The following is a 20,342-nucleotide window of genomic DNA, read 5'->3' on the forward strand; positions in this document are numbered from 1 at the left end:
GCCAACTTTCTAATCGCACAAAACCAAAAACCTCTTCCCTGCTCCTTCCTCTGAGACCCCGCCCCCACTCACTTTACTCCCCTCCCTCTGTCGCTTGCTCTCCCCAGCCTCACTCACTTTCATCAGGCTGGGGCAGAGGTCTGTGAGGGGGGTGAGGGCTCTGGTTAGGGGTGTGGGCTCTGGAGTGGGGCCAGGGATGAGGGTTTTGGCATGCGTGGCAGTGCCAACCAGAGCCACAAGGTCCCTTTTCAACTGGACATTCCGGTCTAAAACCGGATGCCTGGCAAACCTAGATTAATTTTTTGTTTAGCCGAAGAGACAGTGAACATGAAAAGATCTGAATCAGATTCAGAAGGAATGGCAGCCCAGTACTTGCCAGTCTCCTCCAGTCAGTGAGCCTGATGGCAATGCTGATAACACTCTGGTGCTTTGACACCTACTTCCACGCAAGGAAGAAATTAAAAACAAAGCTAATTTGGAGAGGTAGAATAGACAGCCGCCCAATCAGACATCACAACTGATAATTCAACTATTTCACCAAAAGGAACTATGACAACTCAACCACTATTTTGAAACAACAGTACATTTCCAAGAGTTTCCTTATTAAAAACACGATTTCAGAATTTAGACTGTGTTCTGTGTAGCCAAAATTGCTTTAAAAAGGGAGCCATCTATTTTGTTAGCTTGTTGAAGCCTATTTTCAAGTCTATCTCATTTATAGTAATTTAACTATCCCAGGTAATAACCATATTTACACATTTACCAAGAGTGACAATTGTGGAGGAAGGATGAGAAGACGTCAGGGAGGACCAGGAGCCTTTGGAGAAGGACAGAGAAATACTAGAGAGGCTACACGGTAAAGCCAAATATTTTAGACAAGTGAAGGAAGTTTATACTCAAAGACATTAAAAAGCTCCAGTTGACAAGTTTTTACAAAAAACATTTTATATCATTTATGAGAATTCAGATATCATATATGAGAAGGCAGAGCCACAAAAAGAATCTTCCAGAGTACAGCCTGGAGGACTGGCAGAGTATTCCAGTTGACGAGGAGAGTATGGGATACAACGTCACCATCCCAGACAAACTGTATGTCCTGTACAGTATATGCAATGTTGTAGCCGGGTTGGTCCCACAATATTAGAGAAACAGGATGGGTGAGGTAATATCTTTCATTGGACCAATGTCTGTTGGTGAGAAAGACACTTTTGAGCTTACACCGTGCTCTTGAAGAGCGTGAAAGCTTGTCTGTCTCACCAACAGAAGTTGGTCCAATAAAAGATATTACCTCACTCACCTTGTCTCTGTACAGTATAAAGACTGATGTTAAGTATTAACAAATTCAATTGCATCCAGTAGGTGGCACTAGAAATCCATAACAAATAAAATGCTACTGTACTCCGTCAAGACAATTTCACTGGGCGTAAGCTTAAGACTCACTAATACAGTAAAAGGTTTTAATTGTGTCTGGAATTTAACAGTATAAAAGGGACACAAAAATATATACGCCCCAAATTAGACCAATTCCAATAGTCCTATATTAATGAGCAATCATGCAATAGTCAGTGTGTACGCATGTGAGAAAACAATTTGAGATATGTGAGAGAAAGAAAGAATTAATTGTTTCAAGCCTACCAGGGATTTACTTTATAAATCAAGGGCGAAGTTTAATAATTTATGGAAAATACTACAACGGTATACTTTCTAAGTACTTGGAACGAACAAAGCTTGATTTCGAAAGAACAAACTAAAACATCATTGAATATAAGCATGAATATCATCATCATGAAATAAGGGGAGGGCTTAATTAAACCAAGTTTAGAAAAAGAGAATCAGATACAGTAGTTCAAAGAAACTGCTAGTTTTGTCTAAATAAAAAGTAAGTAATAGCTTTGAAAGATAGAACATTTTATAATTTGGATGTGTCTATGTACATTTGTCAATAATGCCTGTGAGAAGGTTGACCAATTATGAATTTTTTCCTGCAACTTCAGGGAATCATTTAAATTAGATATTTTTCTGAATTTATGCATTTCATATAATTTTCTGACAAATTAAATTTTCCTAGTCACTTTCATGTGAAGGAACTTTGTCTATATATGACTTCCCAAAGACTCAGATATATGCATCTAACAATACATGAATGGATAAAGGATATCCCACAATGCAAAAACAACCCAACCCTATACCGCATGCCAGTCTTCATATATACGAGAATTTGTAAATATTTGCCTTCAGAAGCTTTCCAGTTGCTTTCCATTTTTTAATTTAAATGTATTTTGGTGAAGTGACACCATCAACTTGTAATCTAGTCACTTGAAGGGAAAAAAAAGTTTAATAGTTTCAGATAATACACCTTCCTTCCTCCCCCAACCTATTCCCTCTGCCATTTATTGTAGTTTTGAAAATCACATTTTTCTATTTTTAAGGTTTGTTTTTTCTCTCTTGCTGCTATGTGAGAGATCCACACATAAAATCATAGAAAGTGACTAAGACCCATATCCTGCAAACACTTAACATATGCCTAACTTTACATATGTAAAAGTTACATACACATATTTGCAGAATTAGGGGCTAACTGACTGTACAGAGGTTAGAATGAAACTGACAACAGAAAGTGTCTTGCAGAGAGAAAAAGTGAAAAATTATTTGTCTTTCATAGTCATCTAAAATAGTAGATAAAATTTTTACTTTTACTGCTGTATCACAGTATATAAGTTGAGTGTCCCTTTAATGTGTTATACTGTTCTTTTACTGTACTATTTCTACCTAAATATAAGAGAGGCTGATTTTGGACAGAGGACACTACATTATGCATGCTCTTTTGGTCCTGCCTATATTCTCAGCTGGTGTAATATGGTGTAGCTCCACTGGAATCAGTTTACACCAGCTGAAGGTCTGACACTTATGAAATTGTTGTTCTGGGATAAACTCTAAGGGCGGGGGGGGGGGGAATAAATGCATGGAACAATGATCTATTTAAAAGAACAATGCTTGAATGGAAGAAAGACACACTGGTTGTGAAGCCTGAATTTATTTCAAGTAAGTAAACAAAAAAATTGTATTTTGTTATTTCTGATAATATTTTATAGTAAAGGTTCTGTAGTATACTTGTAAAAATCATACATATGTAGGTATGCAAGATCACACTATACTCCCCTGCTATTAAATGTTTGAGAAGCGGGGGGAGACTGCCTTATTTGTTTCAAACATAAGGTGTGAAGAATAGTAGGGATCTGCCTACACACTGATTTCGTAATATACTTGTTTCACAGCCCACAGCTTGTTTAGTAAATAAGATTAATTTATAGAAAACTAAAGTATCCTCTCAAGTACCTGTGGCACCCTCCTGACAGCAAAGCAAGGAGAAACCATACAATTCACACAAACCATGTTAAAAAAAAATCAGAAGAGTCGACTTTATCTTTCTCAAATTAGATGAGCTACTTTGCATAGAAGTGTTTTTATGTGGGTAAAAAAATGTATGCTGTATGTAATCTGAAACTAAATAATTAACTGCAATCCAGTAGGCAAACATTCCACCCTCTCTCTCTCTTTGCTAACAAGCCACCCAGTTTTACTTTCCTGCCTCCTCCCATTCACTCCACCCTATGGATCTTTGCCAAGGCAGTCCAACTTGTCCAAACAGGACATGGCTTTTGATAAGATTCTGCTCACACCCTGTATTTCTAAAAGACAAGCCAAGCAATTCATTTTTATATGTAAATAAGGACAGGTGCAAAGGTAAAGTCCAAGCAAAGTCCCTCAACATTTTCACAGCTAAAGCCAAGCGAAAAAGACAAACCCCTGCCCTTTATTAAAGGAAAATGCTATGTTCAAATCCAATGGAATTTTTACCATCAAAATTTTCTTGTCAACATCAGAGACATCTCAGTTTTAACTTCTTGACATGTATGGTTTGATGTGAGTAAGAGTACTTAACACGTGTTCCGACAATAAGGATTTGTACAGGCTATTTACTCTGGATGAGATTCGCCCATGGGCATAGCAGCCACAGCACTGTACCACTAACTAGGTGGAGGGCAGCCACAAAACACAGAGGGCTCTGCATACCCACACATTGGCCTACAAGCGCCCTATAGCTTTCTGTGAAGGGAGGTGGTTTTGGGTTGGGGTCGGGTCTTAGCCACACAGATCCAGCAGTTACAAATCCCCGAGAAAGATGCAGAAGGGCTTTGGTCCAGTTCTAGTTACATATCTGGAATAGTGATGACCAATGATCTGATCCACACAATGGCTAGGGGTGGTGAGAACAGATTCTGCCCCTCCCATCCTCTGCACAGTACCCCACACAAAGCTTGTTTATTCAGTTTTTGTGTCAGGGGAAACAGGAGATGGCACCCTATTGCTGCGTGAGGCTCAATAATTGTTTAGAAAATGCTATGTATTATTGGTATAATTACAAAGTAACTTAATTATTGCCACTAAATCAGCACTACATTAGTGCCCACCACTGTAGCTTTTACAGTAATGTATCAAGAGGGCAACTTGAGTCAAGTGCCCAAGATTTTGCAGCCATGGCTCTTTAGAACTAATTCTGATGATCTGAAACTATTTCTTCCTTCATGAGTCTCAAGCTAAACTTCCCCCCCCGATATTAAGGAGAAGTGATAATATTGGAAGAACTATACTGATGACATCCAAAGGCCAGGGAGGTTTTCTGAGACTGAATGAGAAATAATCTTCAATGAAGCCTTAAAAGATAGCAGAAACTGGTTCTCCTCTGTTGAACTAACAGGAGTCCCTGGAAAGGGTAAAGGAAATCCCCTCCACAGTTGGCAACAAGATTTCTTTGTATTCGTAGTAGTAGTTGCTCCTCAAGGCCCTGGATCAGCAAAATACACAAGAACATACTCTGACTTCCATGGGAAGTAAGCATGTGCTTAAGTGCTTTCCTTCATCAAGCCCCAAAATAGCACCAGACACAGAAAATCTCAAATTTAGATTAGCAATTAGATTCAGTCAAAGGGAATAAGAGCGAGAAGAGTGAAAATCCAGGGCGTGTCTGCACTACAGAGACTATACTGGCATAGCTACATCGCCATAGCTACGCCTGTGTAAACCTGTAGCGTAGACACAGCCTACACAGATGGAAGAGGTTTTTCAGCCAGTGTGGGAACATAACCCTCAGCCCCCAATGATGGTGGCTACATCAGTGGAAGCATTCTTCCATCAACACAGCTGTATCTAAAATGGGGTTTAGGTCAGCATACCTATGTTGGTCATGGGTGTGTTTTTTTCACATCCCTGATGAATGTAGCTATGTCGACCGAACTTTTAAGTGAAGACAGACCCAGAGACAGCACTGCTGGGGAAAGGATCAAAGCAGTTTGGCACACAAAAAGCAGTACTGGGGAAAGTTAAAAAGAACTGGCTGTGCAACAAGAGACAATTTCTACTAATAGGTAGCTTTTTTTCCCCCCCAAATAAAAAACCCAGTGGATTTCCAATGGGAATTGGAATAACTCCTGAAACATGCCAGTACAGTACTGAGATTGAGAAAATGCACATCACAACCTTCCCATTATTATAAATCACTTTGTTTGATCTAGAACTATTTTAACATATTAATTTGTCAGAAGCCATATAGCAGACTAGTCCGTATTTCACTGAAATTTACAACTATGCTGTTCTGTACACTCCAGTATGTGTACACTTCAGTATGGCTGAAAAACCACATTTTTCCATATAAAAAAAAAAGTCTTAGAAAACAGTTTCTAAGGGTATTCATGAAAGGTATTTGTTTTTTGAGTTTGAAGTTTCCACTGAGAAAACAAACTTTGCATCCATACAACCTTATGCAATCCCTATTTTATATATCTATTGGCCCTAAAGAAGAAAGAAAGAGAAAAGATCTTTAGCCACCTCCTTAGACAATACTGCATACAATACTCTCCCTTATCAGGGCAGACTGCTGTCTGGTTTCCTGTCTCAAGCTACTGCTTACAAGGAGAAATAGTTTAGTAAAGAGAACAGATCAGACCTCTGAAAACAAGTGAAGTATGCAGAATGGTATGACAATCTTTCCCTTCCAAACGGAACCCTCTTCTTAATTTTTTTTTAATTAAATAAAAAGTTAATTTTAAAGAGAATTTGCAAGGAAGAATAAAAGTAGCCTTTGTTCTATTCAGGAAGACGGGTTGGGAAATGGAGAGACAGAAAGAGTGTGACAGACCTCAAAGCTAATTTTATACACATAGAAATCAAAATCTGAAAAATCAGGTGGAGCGTCAAAAAAAAAATGTCAACATCAGGATACAAAATATCATCCTCTAATATTAAGGTTTAATGGAAGTCTGCTCTGTTACTTGCTCAAACATATTCCAGACAGACTTTTACACCTTTGACCACATGAGGCAGAGCTGAAAATCTCTTAACTATTAAGTGACCAAAAATACATTAAATGAATAATAATTTACACTCTTAATTTCAATGAAGATTTGAAAATAGGAAAGAAATGTCCATGAGTGCGTGCGCATGTGCGTGTGTGTGTGTATCTAGGGAAATGAAGAGAGAGAAAGTGAATGGTGTCAATGGAAGAATGATTAAATAAACTTGGAGTCTCTAGGAGTGGAGGTTTTGTCTCTCTTCTCGTGTACCAAAGTGTGTTAGCAACCTCCCCAATCCCCCGCCTCCCATCTCTTTCCATTATGGCTTATTTTAGTATTTAAAATGTTAGAGATTTATTTTTCTATTTAGCTAACACACACTTATACTAGTTTCCCTTGGGACAGATCAACAATGGCTATTAAATCCCTAAAAGGAAACCTTGGTATTAGATAAAACATTAAAAGTGAAGGGTTAAATCTGTTCCTAAACCAGCTCTGCCAAACTTCACATTTTTGGATTGGAAGCAACTAGCCTTGGAATGAAAACACAAAGCTTCAATACTGGCTGCATAGAAGAGTTTTATTTTTGAAAAGACCTCCTTCTAGCTATGTCAGTTAATTTAAAAAACTTGTTCTACAAAATGCAGAATTTTGTTGTAATATGAATCTCAGTTTCTGATTTTATAGAAACTTGACTACAGAAAGTTGTGAATAGCAAAATTTACTATACTACACACTGGTTCCCAGTACTAAACTAAAGCTAGGTCAACACCTTTTGCTGATCCATGGAGAAAAGATGAAATGTGACTGAGGCTCAAATCCTGTACAGTTTAACTAGTAGCTAAATTACAATATTTATTCACTGTGCAATGACAATATACTGTACATAATTTTCTAATAGCAGCAAAATAACAAAAGTAAAAATCCCTAAAAGAGGAAATAAGGATTCTTAAAAATACAACTTACCAAAAGTATTAGCTTGTGTGTTCACTTGAAATAATTCTTACAATTCGTATTTCTGAAGAGACAAAAAGCAAAATAATGTAAGTATCCATATATATGTGCATTTCAGTGAGTTGCTACTTATAATTTAGATATAATTAAAATTTAGTTATCTGTTTTCACTACGTGTCTCTAAATCCTATTATGCTTTTTGAAAAAAATATTGCAAATGTGTCCAACATAAACTTCCCCTTTTTTAAAATTTAACATCTAAAAGCCAGCATTAGCAGAAGAAAAATTTCAAAAACAAATTAAATAAAAATGATATATTTAAAGATGGAAATATTTCTGTGTGCATGCAAGGAAATGTATTTTTTTTCAAACATAAGTGAGAGAGAAAGACAGTCCATTTCCTATTTTCATATGATTTCTCATTCATTTAGGGCCTGATTCAAAGCCCTTTGAAGTCAATGGGAATCTTTCTATCAATTTCAATGAGCTTTGGCTCAGGTCTTTAGTTCTCCTACAGTCAGATGCAGAGTAACAGAAATATTTCTTATGTCCTCTTTTTGAATTTCCTCTTGATGTTTCTCTCTGTTGGTCCACAGCAGACAAATGAAAACAAAATATGATATCAAAGTAGAAAAAACATGTACTTTACTCCTTCAAAAAGTGCTCAGAGTTTAGCAAAATATAGCACTGCCATACCCATTTAATCCAAAGAAAGTTGTTAGTCTCTCAATTTCCTGCATTAAATCTGGAAGAGTACGGATCCTTGAATTCATGTAACAGTACGATATTTCCTCTCTTCGAAAAAAATGGTACAATTCTAATCTTGATCAAAACTGGAACAGAAAATGATCATGGTGGTATCTTCAGAACAGATGTGGGGAGAAGCCAATAGGTTTTCACATAAATGAATATACAGGGCTGGATTCTCTTCTCACTTGCACTGGTATTATACCACTGCAACTCCATTGACTTTAATGGAATTATTCCAGACTTACATTGGCACAGGTGAGAGGAGAACTCAGATTCCATTTTTTTTTTTTTAGAGTCAAACAAGTTTTTAGAAAAGGGAATGAAACTCATTATTCACCCATGTAAATATACTGGAGCAGAGGGTGTGTTAAAAGGTTAACTCAGACTTCTCATGCTGACATAACACAGGCAACTTAAGCAATCATGTGTGTGTAGAGACATGATAACTTACTGGGTGGGGACTGGGAGTTGCAGGGCAGTGACAAGGGGCCTGGACTGGGCTACTGGTCTACTTAAAAAAACAGCCTGAAACAGGAAAGAGCACACATATGCCACTTGGAATGTATGACGCAAACCCCAGCCTTGAAACAAAGAACAGGAAACAGCTCTGCTGGCTGTGCTGGAGAGAAAGCACAGAGAAACATTTAGGCGGCCCTCTCTGACCCTATATTCATGAGCAGCTGGAGTTTTTTAAACAACAACAGTGGGTGGAGGTGTTTGTTCGTTGGGTGTGAATACAAACACTGTCTTTATACAGGAGACCTGCCCTATTTACAAACAAGCAAATACCTACACTTAACAGAAGAGGACATGTGATTTTAGACACCACAGATCATGATAATTAACCCCAGCCTTCCCTTGGATTTCTTTTTGCCTCTAAGCTGCTAATATTTAACTACAGCCTGAATTTTATAACACCATACAGCTAACTCTTAGCCTAAAATTATCTTCTTCAAAAGAGAAAAACTGAACTATCGGGTCAATACAAGAATTAATTTTAATTAATTTAATTTAATTTTAAAAGTACAGCCTACCAAAAGTACAGCAAACCATACTGCAAAAATTCAGTATGGTTTGACAGCTGAAGACTGACATAATTTAGTGCACAGTGTTGCTGTATCTGTTGGTCCCAGGATATGAGAGAGACAAGGTGTGTGAGGTAATCTCTTTTATTGGACCAACTTCTATTGGTAAGACAGACAAGCTTTCAAGCCTACACAGAGCTCTTCTACTCAGTACACTGATGACAGAACTTAAATTTCAAGAGTTATTAAAGACTCACTCTGCTAAAACACATACCAGTAACAATCCACACTAATTTTCACTTTTCTGTACTTTTTCTTTAGTTGCACTTATAGAATGAGATTTTAACTGTAGAACCAGTTAACCACAATTTTTTTTTTATTTTTGACAAATCACTAATACACATCACACTAAAACCATTAAGCTGTTTAAAGAAGAAAACATACTGAGAATAAGGAGTTATGGGGGTGAAGAAGCACACCTCATCTACATGAAATGTATCAGAATAAGTTTATACTTAGTTTCATTCAGCACAACTACTTCACTATTCTTCCTTTTACAACATGCTTTGAACTAGTTCCGCATGGTGGGTCGGACAGCTGCTGTACCTGATATTATCAGACATGGGACTGTGTTACTGCAAGTTACGTGGATTAGCAGCCTAGTAATGACAGTAACCACCATACATTTCATTTTAGTAACTGCAATTTCAGAAGTACGAGATTACAATTGGTTACAGAAGAATCTACACAACAGTATATGGTTGTACGTTCTCTAGTTATATTACCACTTCCTTATTTTCTTCATACTTAACATTTGGAAAGGTAAGTATCGAAAGTATCTAGGTACTTGATTAGCCCCTCATCATTGTAGTATCCTAGCACTTTCAAATGACTTAATTCACTTTTACATCATGACTTACCTAAACACTTTTGGTTTTGTAGTGCTGTAGTCATGTTGGTCCCAGAGTATTAGAAAGGCAAGTTGGGTAATATGGTTCTTGCCCACCTTGTCTCACTTGTGGTTTTGGCTGATACTATAGCTATTGTGTAGGTGTAGTGTATTTTCATAATATTGTAGGGCACTCTCATAACTGTTATATACTGACAACATTTCAGTTTCCTCATAAAAGGAAAGGACCATTTTACGTCTTCTTTCTCCACCCACCTCCCAACCCCAGGCTTCACCTACTATTATACATTAACCAGTGTAGGCAAAACATATTTACCTGCTTGGATAAAAGGAAAGTATGCCACTCAACTAAACTCTGCTGCAGACTCTTGTATTTGAAAATATTAGTGCTATCAAACTAAATCATACATTTTAAAGCAAAGGGGATAAAGTTAGTTTGAAGTAAGTGTCCCCAGGGTCAGACAGGATTATCAAATCCAGATGTGGTTCCTCTCATAAAAGAAGTTCCTTATACAACAACCAAGACAGCACATCTTAAAACTATTCTATGGAAAAAATACATGAGTGAGCAGCAATTGTATTCTTTGCTTTCAATACAGATTAAAGAACATTTATGGACATTAATTTCAATAAAACCAAAACCACAAAGTCCCTCCATCCATGACCCAAGCTTGGCTTTTCATAACACCACATTCAAAGTTGAGCCCTGTGAATAGTGACACTTCCTGAGTTTTCAAAGGGCCACTATGTTGAGGCAGAGCACAAGCAAACAATGCAGTTGCAGTAAAACTGAATCAGAATGGATAAAGAAATTGATTTCATCAAAGATTTTCTGACAATTTGAACAATTCTAAACTAGGTATTACTTCTGATTTTTTGCTACTTTGTGTAGGATTTCAACGTGGGGTCTTAAAGAACGACTTTCTCTAGTCCATCCACTCGCCTTGCACCCCCAGCCAATTTCAGTGTAATAACTTACATCTGACAAAGACTGAAGATAAATATTCCTATTCCCATTTAAGTGTAGAAAAACAACATTCATATAGGCAGGAAGTCAATTATGGATGTCATTTCCAATTCCTTATAAAAGTTAAAATATAAAGTAAGTGTCAGAACTAAATATCATATTAGAGATTTGAACTTTTTCCTAGAAAAGTGTAAAATAAGACTAAATATGTTAATATTTTATTTTAAAAACATTTTAGGACTAATTGTATCCCTGGTGTAACTCCACCACATTCAGTCAAGTTATACCAGGGTTAAATTTGGCCATTAAACTATTCCACAGTGCTATGACCCTAACCATAATGTACTAGTGATAGTGTACTATTTAGAAAAAACAAACAACAAAAACAACCCTCTTCACCGTTTTTTCTCCCCACAGAAGACAAACATTTATAATCCAACAGAAGTGAATGAACCCATTACATTGTCCAACTCAATGTTGTACTTTAATAGCATTAGCAAGCTCTGATGACATTTTAAATTGTAGACTTGTCTATTGCACTGCAGTCCCCCATCTGCCAAAAGATGCTCTGGGGGTTGAAACAGTAGCAGGAGCCCAAGAGAACTTCTCATATTGTCCAAGTCAAGAGCCGGAAAGAAAGGGACTCCCTTTCATATGGAGACAATGGAGCGTCCTGGGATCAGCACCAGAGAGCCGAGCCAAAGGCCACACCAGGTGCGTGATTTTTCTTACCCAATCTCTGTAAAAGCCAGTCAGACAGAGGAAACCACACACACCAGAGCAGACCCCTCTATTTTGTCCCACCCTCTCTTGCAACCTTTGCAGCAATCTCAGAAGCTGGGGGATAGAAACATCCGCAGAAACCCCCCCTCCTCGGCCCCCTATACACACGTGACCTACTGTCCCCTCTTCCCAGAAAGAGACAAAGTATCATCGGAGTTGGTAACCCCTCCTTCCGCCCTTACAAGCTGTACAGAAACAGATAATAAAGCACCACAGGAGTTGGAGACAGAAACATCCATTCTCCCCCCACCCCTGAAAAACTTTCGCAGAAGTTGGAGCGTGTCAAGCCGCCAGGACGGTCCGCGGGAGCAGCGCCGGCCCCCAGAGCAGCCCGCTCCCTCCCGAGCCTCAGCGGGCTCGCAGCTTTGCATGCACCCAGGTCGCCCCAACGCTGACCCCTCCCCCCCTTCTTCCAGCCGCTGGAAACTTGGGCATGTTGCAGTCAGACGCGAGGAATGACCCCCCTCCCCGCCCCGCGCTCACCCTCAGCAGGGCAGGGGGGGGCCTCCGCCGCCGCCGCCCGAAGCCCTGCGATGGGGGCTGTGAAGCAGAGCAAAGCACCCGGCCCGCGTCCCGGCTCCCTGCGGCTGAGGCTGTGCGCTCCGCGGTGGCCGTGCGTCTCTGGGCGAGGGGAGGGCGCTCGCTCGGCTCCCCCAGGCTCCTGGCACTAGTCTCCGCTGTCACATGACGCCGGCGCCGCTCGCTCTGCCAGGCTCCCTTGGCCGGCGGGGTAAGGGGAGGGTCAGGGAGGGGAGCGCGGCCAGGGCGGCTCCCAGCCCGCTGGGTGGAGGCTGCGCTGGAGGGGCCGGGGCGAGTCACTGGCTCGCACACCCAGCCAGGCACGCACGGCTCCCCCCGCCCTGCCCCCCGGAGGCAGACAGACTCACAGACACTAATTATCCCCAGCACCGCGGCGGAGCCGCCGCCCGACCGGCCCTTCCAGCTGCTCCTCCGCCTCTCCCTCGCTGCGTGTCAGGCAGAGGCGTGCGCCTGGCACCCGGCGCCAACTACACCCCCCCCTGCCCGCCCGAGCAGCAAAGCTGCGGCAGCAGCCAAACAGCCGCGCGGCGCGGCGCCCCCGGGCCAGCAGGAAGGGAGGCGCTCAGGGCGGGCTGCCGCGGAGCTGGCTTCACAAACACGGGCTGGGCAAGGGCACCGGCACCCAGCCGCCCACGGAGCCCGACTGCCGCCCTTTGCAAAGCGCCTGGCGGGGCACGGGCGGCGGAGCCGCTGCCGGCGTGGTGCAGGGCGGGCACGGCTCCTCTGGCCGGGCTGCTTGTGCGGCTGCTGCCCGGGGGCGGACCCTTCCCTTAGTTACCATTGGCTTGGGGACTCATGTTCCATGTAACCTGGGTGCACCCACAGGCCCTGTGTGGGGCTGTTTTTAGGACTGGGCTCCAGTGTGGCTCGGAGTTAGAGAACAGGGGCATCGCATACATGAAAGAGACAAGACGTGTAGCCTCATTGCTATTAAATAAAAAGGGGAAACAAAGAAAAGAATTCCTTCCAATCCCAGGAGGGGCTACGTTCTGCTCTCTGATACACCAGTGTTCTGTGCTCAACAACTGAGCTAACTTCTTCTAACTTTAGGTGCTTAATGGGGTTGGCCAAAGTGACCAGGTCAAGGCAACACAAGAAATCCTGAATTATGCTCTTGGGCACACCAATGTAAATCTTAAAGGAGTGACTCTGAATTTAGACTGCTTTCAGAGTATACGCTGACCCTTAAGTGGGAAACAGTGTGAGGACTAAAACTCACATCTCCTGACTTCTAGTACATCCTTTAACAACAAGACGGTTATTGTTATTTATTTATGGCCAGGTTCTGAAGCCCTTACTCCACAAACAGCCCCATTAACTTCAGTGGAACAAGGTGTGGCCTCACATGCTACCCAGCCTGAATAAGGGTGTAAGAATCTGGACCTTAGTGACACTGGTGGGCTCAGTACTGTTCAGACTATAGAAGAGGATACTGTCCTTGTCCCAAGGAGATTACAATCAAATACAATACAGTACAAAAGTGATATACAAGTTGAAGGTCCAAGGCTATTCTAATTTTAGAGTGACACAAATAATGGGACAAATTTTGCTCTCTCACACACGCAACCACAGCATGAAAGTGGTATTTGCCCCATGTCTCCAATTTATCTGCTTTTACTTAGGACAGGAGTCTCAGTGGAATCTGCTGAGTGCTCAGGACTTTTGAAAATCAGGTCACTTGTTTAGATGCCCAAATATGGATTTTAGAGCCTAATTTTAGGAGCCCATTTTTGAAAATATTGAAAATTCCCAGCTTCATGGTTTAGACTATGATTCTGCCATTGGGTTGACACATTTTGGTGTGTGAAATCATGCATTCCCCCAAGACACCTATAATACCTAAAAATAAGACTAGGCAAGGGGCAAAGCCTGCCTTCACTAAGGCTCTGATGCTGCAGTAAGAGCTGTGTGGACAGATGAAAGCCCATTGGAGCATTCTGTGAATGCAGTGGTCCTGTGTGTAGTTTTCTTATTGCAATATCAGGGCCTTATTTTGTAAGTCAGTGGGAGTTGCTGGGTACTCAGTACTTTTGAAAATCAGACCATATATTTCAGTACCTAAATAAGGACTTTAGGCATCTGTTTTTCAGAAGATTGATTGTAATGTATTCCAGTCCCTTTGATTTTTTTATAATATTATAAAAGCAACACAAAGACCTAAAGGCAAAAAAACCCTAGTTGTTTAAGCATTCTGCTGTTTGCTTTGTTTACAGACACATTACAATCCATGGTTTTTTAGTTCAAGGATATTTTAATTTATTCTTTGGCTCATCTTAGCACATTCTCTAGACAAACATGGTGTTTTAAAAACTGAACTAAGCACCAGTCTGAAACCCTGAAGAATATACACTGACACAACAATAATGAACCCTGGGATACAGGAGCTTGGTGGCTCCAAAGGTGCCAGCTGAGTGATTATGATGCATCACATCACTATGCTGTGTTGTTGAAATATTATCATGTAACTCTTAAAATGTGAAATTTTATGTTATAAGGTTATAACATATATCAAAAATAAACACACACTTATTGTGTCAGTGCACACCAAATAGTCACAGTACATCTCAGTGTAATGAGGAGGAGCTGCTGCAATGCTCCTATATGCATATGCTCAGGTATAAGGTAAGATAAAAGTAATACTACCAATTATGTCCCAATTCTACCTTAATTTATTAAGGTGGAGTTACCACTGGCTGCACTGGTAATTAAATGTGTGAAATCTAGAACAGAAGTGACTTAATCACAGTGTCATATTGTTGGATATATAACATATATCCACTAAGTCCCTCTGCTGTCCCCCACCCTGATATCAAAGGGAGTTTTGCCTGTTATAGCCTGATTCTGTTCCACCAGTGTAACTCTGTTGACTTCAGTGGAGCTACTCTGGATTTACACCAACACAAGTGAGAGGCAAATCAGAACTGTGAGTCATTTTTGGCTGAGCGAAGTATAGCCCTACACTCAACTTGATGTCTATCTGTAATGCAATAACTTTTGAATGCTGCACCCTATCAATTTCAAATGTTCATGGAGTGTTCTAGGCATCCATGGGCACAATCTTATTGATTTGGGTGAGAATTGAAAAACTGGAAAGAGGAAATGAAAGACACTCAAAGCCCCAGGCAACTGGTTAGCACACACATTAGCTTCAATCAGATCTGAATCTGTTTCTAGATCAAAGACCTGGTCAATAGCAGCCATTAATACTGTCTATCTCTGTCCATCCTTCCAATAGAGTTTAAAATGTAGGGAGAATGGGGGACCTTGGTGTGGAGGAGGGAAAACAAGTTCACACAGCATCCCTGGCATATGGCAGAGGAGGAAATGGGGGACACACACAACTTCTGGCATAGGAGAGGAGAACGTATGGGACTCTGGCATAGGGGGAGGAGGAATGAGGGGGCATCACTGGGTAGGAGAAGATGAGAGAGTTGCAAGAAATCACTGAAATAGAGGTGTGGGAGGGAGCTAGTGACAGAAGGGGAGCATAGAAGGAGTCAAGGAGCTTCTGTGGTGTGCAATGAGCTCAGACTACAGCAGCAATGAAGTGGACCCCCTAGTTAAAATGCTTACCCAGTCCAAATTCATGGGAGAGGACCAAATTCTCCCTGGTGAAATTTATCCCTGCTGAAGTCAGTTGAATTACAAGGATGAATTTGGTCCAAAGTACCTATAAAATTATGTGTATTAAAAGTAAGCCACTTTTTTATTTTGCTTTCTAAGACAAAATTACGGTAATTTAAATGAAATGTTGTAAAATCCAGAGCTGAGAACTCTGCTGCCACAAGCTTTGGAGGCTTCTATATTTTTAATCATTTCACTAATCTTTTGGTGCCCTGCTGCCTACAGGAATTCACAGCCCCAAGTTAGGTTACCAGGCTCCCTATACAAGGCATGGGGAGAGTTAGACATCTAAAAACGGAATTCACAAAATGCTGAGATAAGGGTGAGGCCTCAGCCCTGCCCCTTAAAGGGAGTTGGCTGTCTAACTCTGGGCCGGAAGGAAGCATCTGTCTCTACTGAGGATTCACAGCCATTGGAGTTAAGCTCTCAAGTCAGGTTAGTTGTCTTTCACAAAAACCCAAGAAGAAGCCAGTCATAACCTGGTGGTCAGAGCACTCAACCAGGAAGTAGGAGATTCAGGTTCAAAATCCTCCTTCTACCTCATATAAAGCAGGCCCTGGGGGTGACTGCCCTGTTTGACTCAGCCCTATTTTCCACAATCATTTCTCACTCAGTTTTGGATGCTGGCTGGGGATGGAATCAATTTGCTGCTCGCAGTGCAAGCCTCTTGTATGGCGTGTTGTAGAAGCTCCACAGTCTGGAAACACTTTATTAATAACAAATGGAAACTTCCCCTGTTAAAAAGTCAAGCCCTGATACTGCACACACACACGAGTAACTTTCTATGCATGTGAGTGATCCTCTTTAAGTCAACCCGCGTAAGTGTTTGCATAATTGGGCCCCTATTGTTTAGGTGGAGGAAGGGTGGGGGTGAGAAGTAGCAAGGTAGAGCTCCAGTCTGTGTCTGTTGTGCAGGTGCAACGCGGAGGAAACAATTAGAGACATTTAGGTAGGAGCAGATTTCAACCAACACAACATGGGGCTGTCACCACTGCAATTAGTCAGTATGGTGCTGGCTGGCTGCTCTTTGTCAGCCCAAACCCTAATTCTGCTACCACCATGGTTACTTTCCTAGCACTTTATTAATTAATTTAATAATTATTATTTTTATTCATCATTATTATTTATTATTATAAGAAATCTAACTCACAGCTGCAGCAATCAAAAATATATTGAAAAGGCTCAGGCCAGAGTTTAGCATCTGTGTGTGCCTGTGTCTGTGCGCTTTTGGAATCCAACATGTTTCTGCTGCATTTGTAATTGGTACTGGCTGCTGGGCTTGAATTTCACTACTGAAGGTCCACAGGGACCATTGTTATTATTTATAACATAGATTTGATCCAGGGAGACCTAAAATTTTCATATTCTAAAGTGCAGCACTAATTTCAATAGCAAATAGTAGAGATCCACATGTAACTACTCTAGACTCCAGGGACCTGATTCTGATCTCAATTACAGTGGTGTAAAATCCAAGTAATTCCATCTGTATTGACATAACTAAGATCTCCATCCGGCCATGTGTTCTTTTGAGAGCCAGTGTACAGCTGCTCAATTTCTTACTTCTTCTGGCTGGGCTTGAATTTCATTACTTGAGGTCCACAGGAACTACTTTAGATTTTGGTACACAGTGATGCTGAAATTCCTACCCAGTGGGTAAAATGAGGCACAGAAAGATGATGTGATTTACATAAATAGGCATATGGAGTAAGAGTTGAGAAATGGAGTCCTGTTGACTACAGATACCTGATCTCTATCTACTATACCACTCCCAGAGAAGCTGACTGGAAGCAAAGTGGATAAGCAGTTCAGACGAGGTGGAACACTCCTTTGAGTTCAGATATTTTGTAGCATAATTATGTAAACCAGTCTTCTTTATGTTGCTGATGACTCCTACTGAATAAATGCTGGGTCCTTCTTTGCTCCCCGAAATGAGCCACAAAAGTCCTGAATGAATGATACTGTGCTCACTGATGTGACATGCTGCATTCAAAGAAACCTCACTATCTCTGCTGCTGCCCTCGCAAATTCTTCCTTCAAGATCCATTTTCACCAACTATGGCCTAAATGTCTTTCTGTGTTATGGTCCATTTGGACATAAAGGGCTAGAATCTCAGCGGTTGTAATTTGGCATAGCTACATTGACTTCAATGAAGCTATGCCAATTTACAACTGCTGAGGATCTGCTCCATCCCGTAGAGGCTGCTTTGATTTTGCTCAGTCAAGCAGTTCAATGCGTGCATTGCTGAGTTCCTTCTTGCAGGCAATGATATCCTGGATCTTGCTACTGTAATTAGCCTAAACTACTGTATTTGCAGTGCTAGCTGGTAGTTATTTGTCTTGACTTACTGCTAAAATACTTAGGTCAGGCTCAAAACAAGATCTTTTTGTTTCTTTTTAAGATCTGCTTTGCGTTGATTTTTTCCCCCATTTCCAGAGCTTTGGGCATTTTTATTGGCACATGGCTTCTGTTTATCATAATTTTCTTTTGAACTATATAGATGTGAAAACCACAGAAACTTTTGGGCTTGGGGCATCCACAAATTACAATCTGTTATATTTAGTATGTATCCTTGTATAAGAAGGGCATAGTGTGTTGGGGCCAGGGGGAGGAATTTGGGTTTTCTATTCTTGGGGGAGCATTTTGGGGTGATTTTTTTTTCTGTTTCTAGTCTGTATTTTATTGGAGGAAATTACTTTTTGCACATAATTTACATTTTTATATATAGGGTGAGTTTATTTCTATATATAGATTAGAAGGGGTCATCAGAAACTCAGTCAAATTCAGGCCTGACATAACTCTATTGATTTTAGTGGAATTTCCACACTGACGAATGACTCATAATGCCCAATATTCAAAAACAGCCTCTAAAGGCATGCAATTTGAAGTGACAGTGTTTTGTTTATACCAAAATCTGGATTTTCATGAAAACTGTAAATACAATTTGAAAAGCTGCAGCTATTATAAGACCGTATGTCTTTGATTCTATTTCCTTTTAATATTATGGAATATTTATTAAAAGTGAGCAAATTGCTCATCTACTCCGTGAAGTCCTAAATAACAAATTTCATTTCAGACAGAATCAATTCTTCCATATCAGCAGGTGTTATGAACTCAGTGTGATACAGGTCAATGTCTTCTTTCTGTTTGAAATAACCCTGCAGAATCTGTTTAAATTCTGACTGGAGTTAACCATTGGTACATTCAAACCACCATCTCATTCCAGTTCCTTCTGTGTTTCAGTAACTAATTTTCAGCAGAGGCTATGACATCTGAAAGCACATTGGCAAAATAATCTGATCCATAGCAGTACATTAAGAGCCAGTTTAATGAGGGAGATAAAGGTCATAATGTATCAGGTTCAAAACAGGCCTGGCCTTGGAAGGCTCCATTTCTAATTTTAAATTAGTATAATTATCCAAGATGGAACATAAATAAAAACAAATCCCAACACGAAACTCATATTTACAGTCACCTTACCTTCACATAATAATCAAAACAGTAAAGTAATAACCACTGGTTCTTTTTATCTCTCTTACCATTATGTAGTATTGTATGCATTAGCAAGAGCTATTCAGTTCTACATTTTCACCAGCAGGTATTGCCAGCAATTTTTATTTCACTACAATACTGAACTATAAATGGAGTAGTCAGAGTTTATTGTAAGAGACGTGTTTTAGCTAGATTCAAACACATCTGATGTTTTAAATTCTTACCAGAAAAGTTTTCTGGATAAGACTTATTGCCTTTAGTTTTGTGAGGGTTTTACCTGGAAGATTTTTATAAGTGATATAAAATCACAATTCAAATACCCGTTTATTCCTAAACCCCTACCAGCCCTCTCTCCCCATGACTTACCCTGAACATAGTTTTGACCCTGAAAAGGAAGAGCCAGAGACTCCATGAAGTCTGCTAGGGACTTTGCTATAACTAGTGCTTTTATCAAAAACAACAAGGAGTCCTTGTGGCACCTTAGAGACTAACAAATTTATTTGGGCATAAGCTTTCATGGGCTAAAACCCACTTCATCAGATGCATGAAGTGAAAAATACAGTAAGCAGTATATGAAAAGATGGGAGTTGCCTTACCAAGTGGGGGGTCAGTGCTAACGAGGCCAATTCAATTATGGTGGAAATGGCCTATTCTCAACACTTGACAAGAAGGGGTGAATATCAAGAGAGGAAAAATTACTTTTTGTAGTAACCCATCCACTCCCAGTCTTTATTCAGGCCTAATTGGATGGTGTCCAGTTTGCAAATTAATTCCAGTTCTGCAGTTTCTCTTTGAAGTGTGTTTCTGAAGTTTTTTGTTGTTGAAGAATTGCCACTTTTAAGTCTATTACTGAGTGTCCAGGGAAATTGAAGTGCTCTCCTACTGGTTTTTGAATATTACAATTCTTGATGTCTGATTTGTGTCCATTTATTCTTTGCATAGAGACTGT

The 20,342-nt window shown here is 40.4% G+C and overlaps 1 protein-coding gene across 1 annotated transcript in view; it reads right to left on the reverse strand.

Annotated features, from left to right (window-relative positions):
- The window catches only part of KLF3 (Kruppel like factor 3), a 31,008-nt gene extending 18,396 nt beyond the window's left edge, over positions 1 to 12,612 (reverse strand). Inside the window, exons 1-2 of the mRNA XM_045019739.1 lie at positions 12,223 to 12,612; positions 7,317 to 7,368 (exon numbers count right to left, since the gene is read on the reverse strand). The gene's annotated coding sequence lies outside the window, so the exon portion shown is untranslated. The remainder of the gene's footprint in view (positions 1 to 7,316; positions 7,369 to 12,222) is intronic.
- Between the last annotated feature and the right edge of the window lie 7,730 nt (positions 12,613 to 20,342).

The sequence above is a fragment of the Mauremys mutica genome, chromosome 5 (assembly GCF_020497125.1).
Source record: "Mauremys mutica isolate MM-2020 ecotype Southern chromosome 5, ASM2049712v1, whole genome shotgun sequence".
In the NCBI taxonomy this organism is placed as follows: domain Eukaryota; kingdom Metazoa; phylum Chordata; order Testudines; family Geoemydidae; genus Mauremys; species Mauremys mutica.